The sequence below is a fragment of the Cimex lectularius genome, unplaced genomic scaffold (genome assembly GCF_000648675.2).
Source record: "Cimex lectularius strain Harlan isolate CLEC.00 unplaced genomic scaffold, Clec_2.1 scaffold57, whole genome shotgun sequence".
NCBI classification, from domain to species: Eukaryota; Metazoa; Arthropoda; class Insecta; order Hemiptera; family Cimicidae; genus Cimex; species Cimex lectularius.
Genome location: NW_019392642.1, coordinates 2,034,749 through 2,047,519, shown reverse-complemented (window position 1 = coordinate 2,047,519; position 12,771 = coordinate 2,034,749). Strand labels below are relative to the sequence as shown.

At 34.5% G+C, this 12,771-nt stretch overlaps 1 long non-coding RNA gene across 4 annotated transcripts; it reads left to right on the top strand.

Moving 5' to 3' along the window:
- The first annotated feature begins 613 nt into the window (after window positions 1-613).
- LOC106662047 lies at window positions 614-11,740 on the top strand. 4 transcript variants are annotated; one of them, XR_001339825.2, is made up of 4 exons: window positions 614-765; window positions 1,075-1,362; window positions 1,901-2,038; window positions 7,356-7,585. It is a non-coding gene; the product is annotated as an uncharacterized LOC106662047 (long non-coding RNA). The 4 variants fall into 4 exon arrangements; XR_001339823.2 differs by having other exon boundaries at window positions 614-1,008; XR_001339824.2 differs by adding an exon at window positions 11,559-11,740 and having other exon boundaries at window positions 621-1,362; window positions 7,356-7,529.
- Window positions 11,741-12,771: the final 1,031 nt, after the last annotated feature.

The following is a 12,771-nucleotide window of genomic DNA, read 5'->3' as shown; positions in this document are numbered from 1 at the left end:
CTAAGTTAAGCCAAAGGGGGACCGCGGTAGCCGAGTGGTTAGCGTGAGAGACTCTCGGCTCATAGACGCCGCGGTCGTGGGTTCGATTCCCACCGTCGCCTCTGACCCTTTTTTCACGATAACCCTCTCCCCCAAAATATGAACACACATATAAGAATTCGTCACCATGGTTAATATGCATAGATCATAAGGCAAAAAAAAAAAAAAGCCAAAAAGTGAGATTTATTGTTGATGGATTTTATACAATTCCCTAAGATATAATTTGGTCTGTAATAGTTTGATTTACAATTTGTGTTTATATTTCCAATAATTCCACCAATTTTGTTCGTTTTCGATCAGTTGTTAATTTGAAACCGCCTTAGCCATGCTGTGATTTAATGTGTGGTGATTAGTGACCGTTAGTCGATGATTATTCGGAAATCGTGAAATGCGGTTTGGTGTGATGTAGGTTTTAGAGAAATATTTTCTTTGTCGTCGTCAACGTTTCGATCTTTATTGCGATCATCTTCAGGGCCTGGGATTACAAACATTGTTTAAATTTAACAAATACATGTAAGATGTGGAAAAAAGTGAATGTATACACCGCAAAATAATATTTTTTTATGTATGCAAACAAGCTGTGATTTAAAAAAAATTCCGAACGATATGTCAAATTATTCACAAAAGTGAATAAATCGATATGTGAATCATCTCGGGCGAATGTTCTGGACGGGACCTGTTCGCGACCATCCCAGGTCGAGAGGGTGGAGAAAAAGGGATGATTGGGTACGATAGATTTTCTTTCGACTGAAGGACCTTTTCAATAAGAAAAATCGAGATATTACAAAATCCCAGCTTGACGAGTTTGATATTCGAAAACCTATTGATAACCGAAATAGCGAGAACCCCAATGCACACGCTATTTCAGGACAAAATCTTAAATTTCCAATATTTTGATTAAACTCCATATTGACTTGAAAATTACAAAAGAAAGCTTGGAAAAGAATTTTAAATGATTATTTAAAATACGTAAATTTTTAGCTTTTTGTTTGTAATTTTACGTTGATGTAGGAAATAATGCAACCTCATCTTCAGGAATAAAAGTCGCGATCATTAAAAAGCTACAACAATGCTGTATTGAACTGGCAAATATTTGTGAAACAATGGAAAATAAATCAGAATGTCGAAACTGACGAAGGTTGACAATGCAACATTGCGAAAAAAGCCTACCCGATTTTTTATCAGTTGACATTTCCTCTCACATATGGTTTTCTTGTGAGGTTTCTAGCCTAGCCATTTGACTGGTCAAAATTTTAACTATTCTAATGTTCGGTAAGAGAATTCGGTCGGTTGGATTTCAATTATTTGATTCTCCCGTATTACGTAAGTACTCTCAAAAGTGCCATTATAAATTTATTTTGATTGTCTTTAAGAATGAGTCACAACGAAAAACAGTCATTAATGTCAAAAAGTGTTTGTTAAATTCAAAATTTTAAATTATTGCTGTTCATGTAAAATACGTCCTATGCTTTGACAATGTGGATTAATTTAAGAATCTCGTAAAATTAAATTTTTTAACAATCAAATTAACTCATGAGTCGAGCATTTTTGCATTTGTATTATTTTTTAAAACTTCTATTAAATGTATTCATTCCACAAGGAAAATTTCCATGCCTATCACTTTTATGAATACATTTTTCTTTTAGACAATTTATTAGAGAGATAAACGACAAAGTTTTCGTGATGTGAAAGTGTGTAAAAACACAAGTTTGCTTTCTAATGAGCAACTATTTATATAAAATATATGATGTATTATAAGATACATAGTTATACGAATTATGTTATAGTTCGTATAGTGTAGCATAGGTTGTACTTAGTCGATCTTTGAGTTATATAAGCAATTAAAAAATAAATCTTTTAGAGAATGCCTGCGATTGCAGGTTCATCAGAGGAAAAGGAAATTTCTCAAAACGGGCCATGGAATGGAGTGATTTTTGAAATTTGATGATCTCGGAAAATGCCTCCCCGTTCACCTAGCGACGATAGCAACGATGACTCGGTAAGATAAAAAATTATTAAATATTTATCTTCTTAAATGAAACATTTTCGCATTTCAACTTGTCGTCGGGGCAAAAGTTACGACCAGGCGTTCTACAATTAATGAACGAAATCTCACTGGTTTTACGTGTTGTTTAGACAAGAGTCATTGTCAATAAAACTCAATATTAGCATTCTCAAAGCTTTAATAAAATAAAAACAAAATTTAATTTGAAGTTTTCAATCCGTGAAGCTTTGACAAACCGGACCGCATCGATACCACCTCTTCCTGTGGAAATTGTATATTAATTTGATCGTATCCTCACAATTGAATTCTATCTGTTTGATCAGTAAGATCAGTCTCCTTTAAGCAAAATGGCTTATTAAATGTAAATACGATCGGAGAGAATACTACATTAATATCATTATTAAATTGTTTATAACGCAACTAGAGAACAATAATGATCACAACAATTTTGATCACGTTAATATTAAATTAAAATTATTATTTGATATGATTGCTAAAAAAGTAAAAAAATATTATCTAAATATGTTTTGATTCAAAACGAACCTTGTGTAGCCGAACAGCGACCATTTAATTTTCCGTTGTCGTTTTAAATCTTTCATAAATGTCGATACCCTGTATGATTTTTTGAGATGCATTTCTATTTTTAAGTGCAAACTAGCACTAGATAGATGAAAAACGCAAATGTTAAAATAATAGGAAGGAGTATGAGGAAAAGATGGTGGGAGTTGAGCATAGTCAAGTCAACGAGTTTGGAAATTCAATTTGTTATGAAATTATGCTCACAATAATATCGGATTTTCCTTTCTCGGGCTTACACAACGAACATATTAGAAATTACATTATCATTGATAGCATTCGAGGAGTGTTGAATGTTAATTCGTCCTGGAGTAATCAAAAAAGACATTTTTACTGCATAGTAATGTTAAAAACATACAGTCAAAGCTTAAGAGTATATCGTGTGCAGATGCCTTTAGTGACCGGGCATGTCAGGGGTTGTACAAGAATAAATAAAAATAAAAGGAAAGTCGGCAAGATAAAGCTTCGTGTTGGCGGATGTGCTCATTGTATGACAGGAGTTTGTAAGTTTCCATTAACAGGATCCTGAGTGTGATGGCCGCACAAGCTGCAAAAGTAAACAAACGGTTGAGACGACCCAATTTTAACAAGTTAGTAACTGAGAAGGAAAAAGTAAATATTTTATGACAACAAATTTCTTCCAACATCGAGCGGAAAGCTGGTATCCTGCTTTGGCCATTTCTAAGGGTGGACCTAACCCTAAGAACCTTGCTATTCATTTGGTAGGATTAGACGGGATTAATTTACTGCTTCCTAAGAACTATATTCGCCGGACCTAGTGTCTTCAGATTACAATCTCTTCCGGCCTATGTAACATGAATTAAAGCGTAATGGGATTCGGGTAAAAAGCTAAAAGATCTTGTCATTCGGTAGTGAGTAGATAGTTCGTTACATTCAAAATGTCAACACTGACAAAAACTTTTTGTTAAAAAAATTCTCACTTCTCCTTTTTGAGCTTTTTCTTTTGACAGCCATTTTCCAACTTTTGTAGTTGTTGAAACAACTTTGTGTCTATCCAATTTCATATTCGTACCGATCGGAAAACGTGTTGTAATGAAAGTATGCAACTGTAAATTGTTCTGAAAAATCGAGAAAATTGGAATCAACTTAAGTTCCTTATTGTTGTCTATCTTGATTTTCTCCAGACTTCCTATTTATAGTGATTTTGTATGTATATGTCAATTTCTGCTTTAAATTCTAATTCAATTAATTAAGGTATTTAGTTGAGATAAAAAAGTCTGTGTAACGAGCGGGATTCGAACCCACGACCTTCGGCTTGATACGCCGCTACTCTACCACTTGAGCTATCGTGACTTCGATCCGTTCGGGCACTAACTTCTCATCTCAACCCCACCTTTTTGAATTTTGAGTGGATCGAATGCACGATAGCTCAAGTAATAGAGTATCGGCGTATCAAGCCGAAGGTCGTGGGTTCGAATCCCGCTCGTGACACTGACTTTTCTATCTCAACTAAAAACTTTAATTAATTGAATGATATTAATTGGTCAAGGGATCACGGAAATTAGTGAATTTAAATTCTAAGGTGATGTCTCCATTGTCATTTGTTTAGAAAGTCTCAAAAGTATGATTAGCGAGTCTTGAAAAAACCGTAAAAAGGTTTAAGTCGTCTTTAATTGTCATTCAATCAACGATTTAGATATTTATTTGCATATTTTTAATCGGCATTTCCTTCAATTCCAGGGGTGTTGGAATGGTTTGTGTTTGCCAATGAAGATATCGATTATTATAGGCATTGTTGGATTGATCGCTGCGTTCGGTTACGGATTGTTTGTTTTGATAAATACACCAGAACATACAAAGCACACATATTCGAAAAAACATAAATGAATTAATTTTCATTATCAAAGTTTTAAATAATTTGAGGTGAGTATATTCAGAACTTTCAGTTCTCTATTTTGTATAATAGAACAACGGATTAATTACAAAGTTGTCTAACGACTAAGACCTAATTTCTTGTTCCAATGGTGTCCCATCGTTATTTTGTTCATTTATTCTAAAGAGAATGAACGAATGACATCACAGTTTTTCAATCAAAACCTAAAAATTAAAGAGCTATGATTAAAAACATAGTTTTCGTAGTATGTTATTCAAAATATACTGTTTAGTAAAACTTATTCAATGTTTTCTGAAAGTACGACCGATTACAGAAGCATTTTTAAGCTGAGGGCGGTTTGTGTGCCTTGTATTCACCTCTGTAAAGAAGGGCTCAACAACCCTAACATCAACCCTTTGGCAAAATTCCAGGCTATCTAAATATCTGCACTAACAACGGATTGAGATAAAACAAAGGATGAGATCCCCTCCCTAAAAATAAAAAACAAAAAAATAATTTGAAAGACAAAACTCTACAGGTTCTTTTCATTTTCAAACCAGACTACGGTAATTCCACGATGGAACACCAATTTTATAATAATATACGTTTTATACATAGATTTTTTCCTGCTTGAAAATGTTCTGGTCCTTGTGCTTTTTAAAGGTTAATTTATAAAAGGTTGTCGGATGTGTACGAATATTTTTTATCTCATTGAGCGTTGATGAGTAAATTTTGCATGGTTTACACAGAAATCCGGGCGAAACTGAGTTATTTCACTTGAAAAAAATTGTCGCGACATTACTCGACCGGTCATAAATTGCAGATGTGTACGACCAACGGCTGGTGACAACTACTTTTTCGTTCTCTTCCTAGGCATGTCACGAACCTGAAACCACTCACTAACCCTGTCTCGTTTTTCTCGTAATTGTTAATATTTACTACTCACAGAAAAGGTACCGTACTTTGTCTGTGTATATAAATGGGTGAGAGTGTGATATAACAACAACTTTTGAAAAAAGCCTATTGATTTTTTTTAACTAACTCTTTCAATACATGGCCAGTATTGTTTTAAGAGAAGTGAAAAGAACAGTTTTTCCTATAATGAAATCATAGTTTGCTGTAGAGAAGGAACATTTGTACAATTTTATACGGACATAGTTCATGAGTTTTGCAAATACCAGACCAATTACGCGTTAAGCAATTATTTGGACCTTTGGTAGTCCCAGCTGGTCAAACTGTTTATCCACTCTTACTGAATTTCAAATTTTCCAAATATTTTTGACAAAAGGCTGATAACCGATGTGAAACTCACCCCTCGAATCGACCGCTACCTGCCATCTATTTTCAAAGTAAAGTCCACAGCTGTAACTGTCGTTTGAAAAGGAAAGGGACTAACTCGTTTAAGTCGGTTCTTGTACTCGAAAATTCTATTAGAATCTAATCTTAACTCTAAAACGCGAAAGTGGAAGTGGCTCTTTTACCTCTGATATGCCCGGATTACATCTAATTACAACACCTCTTCAACGTGAGCCGCCGACGTTTGAAACCTAATGGTTGAAAGCGTAACGAACTTGGTGCGGTGCTTTAACACACCCCTGGAATAGGAGGGCCGTTTTATCTTTAAGATAGGCAAATAGGTAAATCGTCAAATTTGGTTTTATCCAGTTATTTATAACCTCTTATTTACAAGAAAGATTTAAAAAATTCATCAAACGTCATGAATGATGACAACGTTGAAAAGTGGGTCTAAACCCAGAAAGTTTCTCGACATAAAAAGGTAATTTAATGATGATTTCAGTGATATTTTTATTCAAACATGAAATAATAAGTAAAACATAAATAATAAGGTTTGACGGCACAGGGAATCATTCAAAGCAGGGATTAAAAGAAATTCAATTAATCAAGGTTTTTCGTTGAGATAAAAAAGTCAGTGTTACGAGCGGAATTCGAACCCACGACCTTGGGCTTGATTCGCTGCTACTCTACCACTTGAGCTATCGTGACTTCGATCCACTCAGGCACTAACTTCTCATCCCAACCCCCACCTTTTTGAATTTTGAGTGGATCGAAGACACGATAGCTCAACTAATAGTGTAGCGGCGTATTAAGCCGAAGGTCGTGGGTTCGAATCCCGCTCGTGACACTATCTTTTTTATCTCAACTAAAAACCTTAATTAATTGAATATATTAATTGGTCTAGCGGACGACGAAAAACAGTGAATTAAAAGAAAGTTGATGTATGTTTTTATTAATAATGCACAATTTTAATTTTTCTTGCTGAAAATTTAGGAATTTTACGAAAAGATAACTAAAAGATAACTAACAAAAACAAAATGAATAGTTTGGTCGTTTCGGAACACTTCGTCTGCCTGTACTCATTTTAGTCTGGCAGATCGCAACAGGAAGAGCAGGCAGTCGTCACCCTGCATATTTAAGGAAAATCTCCCAAGTTTATTGTTTTTTTTACAACATCAATTTTTTGTTCGTTAGTGGTGTGTCGAAGCTTCGACTAATAAAATAATAATAAATCACCTGGAGCGATCGAACTGTAGTTATACAACAGTTAGCAGACTGACCACCATGACAAAACAGTTAGCTTTTTGTTAGCGCAAATTGTATTTCAAAATTGAGCGTTAAAGAAATTTTGAACGGGCGTTTTTATTAATGCTTAATTTTAATATTTCTTGCAGGAAATAAATCATTTTTATCATAACGGTAAAACTTTATGGAAAAAAAAGTTTGTAGATAGTAGATAATAGATGGAGAGTCGTTTCTGATCATCTCGGCCTGAAGATTCTCATTTTGCTCTGATAGATCGACAAAACTGCCTTCTTAACATAGTGTGATAAGAGAAAACTAACCTCTAATAATTATCAATAATTTTGTTCTTTTTATTTCCAGCTATGCTGTCCAATGAAATGCATATTATGTTTAATATTTGCTGGGTTTATGGCCGGAGTCGGGTACTTTTCCTTTTGCACCATATCAGAAAAGTGCTAAAATGTAATTTCCATTGAGTTTGCAACTCGTCGTAAGAAGGGAATGCCATTTCTTCAAGCCAGTGGATATATACTTGTTAAGTTTTTTGTAGAATACATAGAAAATAAAACTACAGATGCTTTTCCAATTGATTTCGATACAGATAAGAAAGATTCAGTAAATTTATATTTTAACTTTACGTTTATAAAGTCAGCCTACCGAAGGCTCGGACTTATAAGAAAAATTGCCTAAGTTAGACGAATTATAGACGAAGTCTCAAATTTTATTGGTTGACTTAATTTTACGCCAAATTGAAAGTTATTTTCACACGAATAAACTGGATCTCGGTATGATCTGGATGAACAACAAATTCAAATGTTACTGCCAAGCGTTCTACCTATTTTAAGGTCACCATGAGTGCAAAACAATTTTAAAAATGTCTACACATTGAGATAATTAAGTTTTTAACAGATAGTTTTAAATTTCCTTGAAGACCCACTCAATCCTAACATTTTCAGGAACTATGCCTGTTGTTATTTTAACTTTTTGGCGTTCGGTGCGTATCGATTCGATGTAGTGATACATACTAGGGGTACTCGCGATCTTCGTGTTAACCCTGTTAACTCTGTTAAGTCCTGTTAGATCGAGAAAATGATGACGTAGACTTGCAAGAATCGCCTAGTTAACATTGCTCGATCTAACAGGCCGGGGCCAATGTTAGATGTTAGGTCGAAAATGTAGTCAAATTTCTCTTCGTTATGGCGTAGGTAACCAACATGGCAGCCGTGAATTTAACAGCTGTTTTTTATTTACACGTATTTTTATTCTTAAATAAGCGTTAATTGAATGAGACCAATAAATTTCTTTTGTTAATTTCTGACCTGTCCTTATACTCTCATTCATAATAGATGCATCCCATATCCTATAAAGTGTAGGCTGTTACACCTTAGGATACATGTTAGGTATGTCGGCACGAATTGAAACGTGTCATTTGTTAGTACTTTTCGAGTACAAAGATAGCATTTTGAATGAAAGAGTTGATTAATTTTCCTTTTTTTATTAACTTCTGGCATTTTACAATTTAACACAAAAGATAACCATCACTTACAACAACACGCCTTCAAGGACTGTTATAGCTTTATTTTTGGTTCTACCAATCACCACGCGCAGCATTGCGGAAAAATTGACGTTTAACATGCTAAGAAAAGAAGGGGGCGTTCACGATCTTATAGGGCATTTCTCTATTCGGGTTAACACGAGTTACCATCTTACAAACATCGTGAATACCCCTACTAAAAGGCGATCATTGGTAATATTGTTTCGAAACAATCGATTTTACCGTTGCGTGCCGAAATATCTCGCTGGTGCGAGATTAAAGTATAAATTACAAAAGTCAAATAAAATGATTTAAAGCCTATTACCTACAAATAAGGTTAAAATTATTGATTGTTCTTTTTTTTGTCCGGCGTTGGTAATGATACCAAAAATATTGAAGTATTTGACTCCAAACGGAAAGTTCTTCGTTGGTGTAGACGGTATCGATTTAATTATTAGTTAGCCCTCATCAAGTCTCATTGCATTCACTCACTATCGATCGATTTAATTAATTGTTTAACTGAAGCACGTGAGACGACTAAGGGAAACCCAGAAGTTAACAGGAATAAGTTAAACTTTGAGGAATCGTTTAGAAATATTTTAGTTTCTACACCATTCTTCCTATTTAGTTAGATAGGTTCAGTGTTCATTAATCAAAACACATTGGGTAAAAAATTATATTTAGAGCAGTTTAAAAAACATACGTCTGTTTGGCTTATTATTTCATTGACGGAATTAGACTTAATTAATTATTTTGAGAGATCAGTTAGTTTTACTTAACCTTTTTAAGCCTATTGTCTTATTTCGCTGGCGACATACTTATATGTTGCTTTATTTTGTGGGTAAATTAATAAACCCAAATAAAAACATTAATAATCTTCAAAAAAACAAAGAAATCCCAGGAAAAACAATAGAATAATGGGTTTGTTTTGTACTTAAGAATCTTATGGATCATCTTATGGTCCGATTGGTTTTATTGGCCGGGAATCAATCTGAGAATGAGATTGATAGGGGGGAGGTATCAAATTATCTGATTAAATTATCTTCTTGGCTAAAAAATGCTTTTAAAGTAATGACAATTAGTCTGGGTGTGTGAATGAGATTTATTAGCGTGAGTAGGCCCCTTCCCCAATATGGTCTACTCTGGGGCAGAACAAATGCTATTTAGAGTAATATGTTTTTAAATTTGTTTTTTTATTATATATGTACAATTCGTGTATCTGTATACTTTCATTTTTGACTCACGGAGCCCTTAAGTAAAGACAGGCTGGTAACAGGATAGAAAAACGAGAGCTTTGGTTACCGTAACAAGAATATAACTTGACTAAAGCGTCAGAAAAATTAATAGAAGGAGTAAACTACTTTTTTTATTAGATTTATTTATATTTACAACTACAAAAACTGCTATTACGTAAAATATGTTCATATAGGTTGAATTTTGAGGCTCTTGGAGGAGAAGTTGCCCAGTGGCAACACTCCTTCACACTGATGTCTTGTTCGGTCTTCATTCAATGAGAAGGTCTCGGGGCCACTTTCGCATTAATCGTCTTGGAGGATTTTCATGGTTGGAAGTGAAAAATTTACTAATAGATTATTTTGTATATTCAGTGATGAAATTTTTTATAGCGGGTTTTGATGAGTTCAAGTACAAACGGGATGTGCAGATCGTTATGAATAGTGTAATTTGGAACGTAAAAAAGGAGATTTATAAATGGACGGAGAATTTTAGATTGGATTGATTGGAAACGCCGGGAATTGGTATCCTGGGTTGAGCTCACACTTCACAACCGTACGCCCAGAGTAGGTCATTGTCTTGTAAATGAAAAGTTTGCTTTCATTGTTTAATTTTGATCGTGAGTCAAGTAGTCTTTTTAATAATTTATAACGTCGGTTTGTTTGCTGTCTTTTTAGCCTTGTGTGGGGATTCCAAGTCGGTCTTTATTCATGAAAGTCCAAGATAACGCCCAAGGTCAGTGGTAGGCAATAGGATTCCATTTATACTCACTGCAGGACATATATTTTTACCTATGGTAAAATTTATCTGTTTATCTTCATTCTCCACTTTGTGAATGTACTGTTAATTCATTCAAGTGTTTTTTTTTGTAACGATGGTTTGCAACAGCAGAGGTCGTATAAACTCCGGGGGGGGGGGTGTTTTTGAAAAAAAGCCCCTTTGTAATTATGTTGGGTTCGAATGCAGGGCCGCTGGATTCGAACCCGTGACCTTACAGTGATGAGCGCCGTGCCAACGCCTAAACGGTTGGGGCCACCGACGCCCCCTTCAGGTGTTGCTATAAGTGTAGAGTGTTAATTTAGGGGTCCGAATTACGTGTAAGAATCGCTGTATCAGCAGCGAATGTATGTGTTGAAATGTAAACATAGTAGGAATATCTGCAGTGTATATTGAAAATAGAAATGGGCCATGTATGCTTCCCTGAGGAACACCGGAGCAAAATACAACAAATAAAAGAAAAGGACGGCAAAAAAGAAGAGGGCTGGCGATGACTAATGCAGTTTACCTCCTAGCTACCATATTTGTACATTGCAATATTTTATGTTAAATTTATGATTCTTTTCATGAGAGATCATCTTAGCTCGCTAGTAAATTGTTGTATATTATAATCGTTTACAAGTCGAAAAAGAACAACTATGATATAAGAAAAAAAGTTTAGTTTTTATCAAGTATATAATTTTGACCGAATTACCATGTAAAATAATTTATGCATTTGCTATCTAATTTTAAACGAAAATTTTAATGTACCTACTTAATAAAATAAAAACTCACTAGTCTATCAAATAAAATGGGATGGATGATTAATAATAAAAAACTGAATCCCATCATGTTGTCTGTCTACTTGCCCATTTAATTGTACATTGTTCAAATATACGTCACATGTGAAACAATAGTTAACTAGCGTTTTATTTTTCTCCGTACCGTAAAAGGTTGAACATCAGAAGCAGTATAAACGTTATCTCCTATTATTGTGCTACTACCGCTATAATGTGAAACGAGAATGTTATCTGTTGCAGAAATGTTGTGGCTGCTGCCTCTTTGGACAGATTATCATCATTGTTTCCATCGTCATCTTTGGTTTACTCATTTCCCTTTATATATGGTGGAACGTTACCAAGAAGTAATGCCTGACTCAAAAACGGAACTCTTCATGGACCGACTTCAAAAAAAAAGAGTACGGTCTGGAAATTATATAAACAAAATCTAATTCGCCCGTGTTTTGATCGTTGTAGAAATCTTGTTTTGTTATTCAAAGATACCTCTAGAAAGTGTGTTGAATGTAAAACGAACATTTATTTAAAGTGAAAAATATTTCAAAAAAATCCAACAAAATCATGCTGGATTGTAGAATAGTATTATTTAAACAATTTATCGTTAAGTCCGTCTATTTTTTTTTACAAATGTATACTTACATTTTCGTGATTCAGTTACAGCTAATATCGAATTACAGTAACTTATAACTTCTACCGAAAAATAGTAACATCATAAGATTAAATGTGGTTAAGGTTATAGTTAATTCACTACTTTCGTGGTCCGCTTGACCAATTAATACATGACAAATAATTAAGGCTTTTAGTTGAGTTGAAAAAAAGGCAAAAAAAATGGCAAAAGGAGGGAAAACTCATAAGGTGGGGTTGAGATAGGAGGTTGAGATAGGAAGTTGATGTCCGAGTGGATCGAGGTCACTATAGCTCAAGTGGTAGAGCAGCGGCGTATCTAGCCGAAGATCGTGGGTTCGAATCACGCTCGTGCCATTAACTTTTTTTCATCTCAACTAAAAGCCTTAATTATTTGTTATGTATTAATTGGTCAAGCGGACCACGAAAGTAGTGAATTAATGATTTAAAAAATGAAGTACCCTTCACTAAAGCTCTCCGTCGCCATTTCAATTGTCGCCGAGAATCAAAACCGATTACGCGACATTTGAAAAATGGCAAAAGGAGGGAAAACTCATAAGGTGGGGTTGAGATGGGGAGTTGATGTCCGAGTGGATCGATGTCACGATAGCTCAAGTGGTAGAACAGCTGCGTATCTAGCCGAAGATCGTGGGTTCGAATCCCGCTAGTGCCATTAACTTTTTTCATCTCAACTAAAATCCTTAATTATTTGTTATAGTTAATAACATCGTGTATCATTTATTTAAAATACTGCAGTGCCACGAGAAAATTTCAACATTACAATTAAAATTATATCCATATATTTTGTGGTCCGATTGACCAAATAACTTCT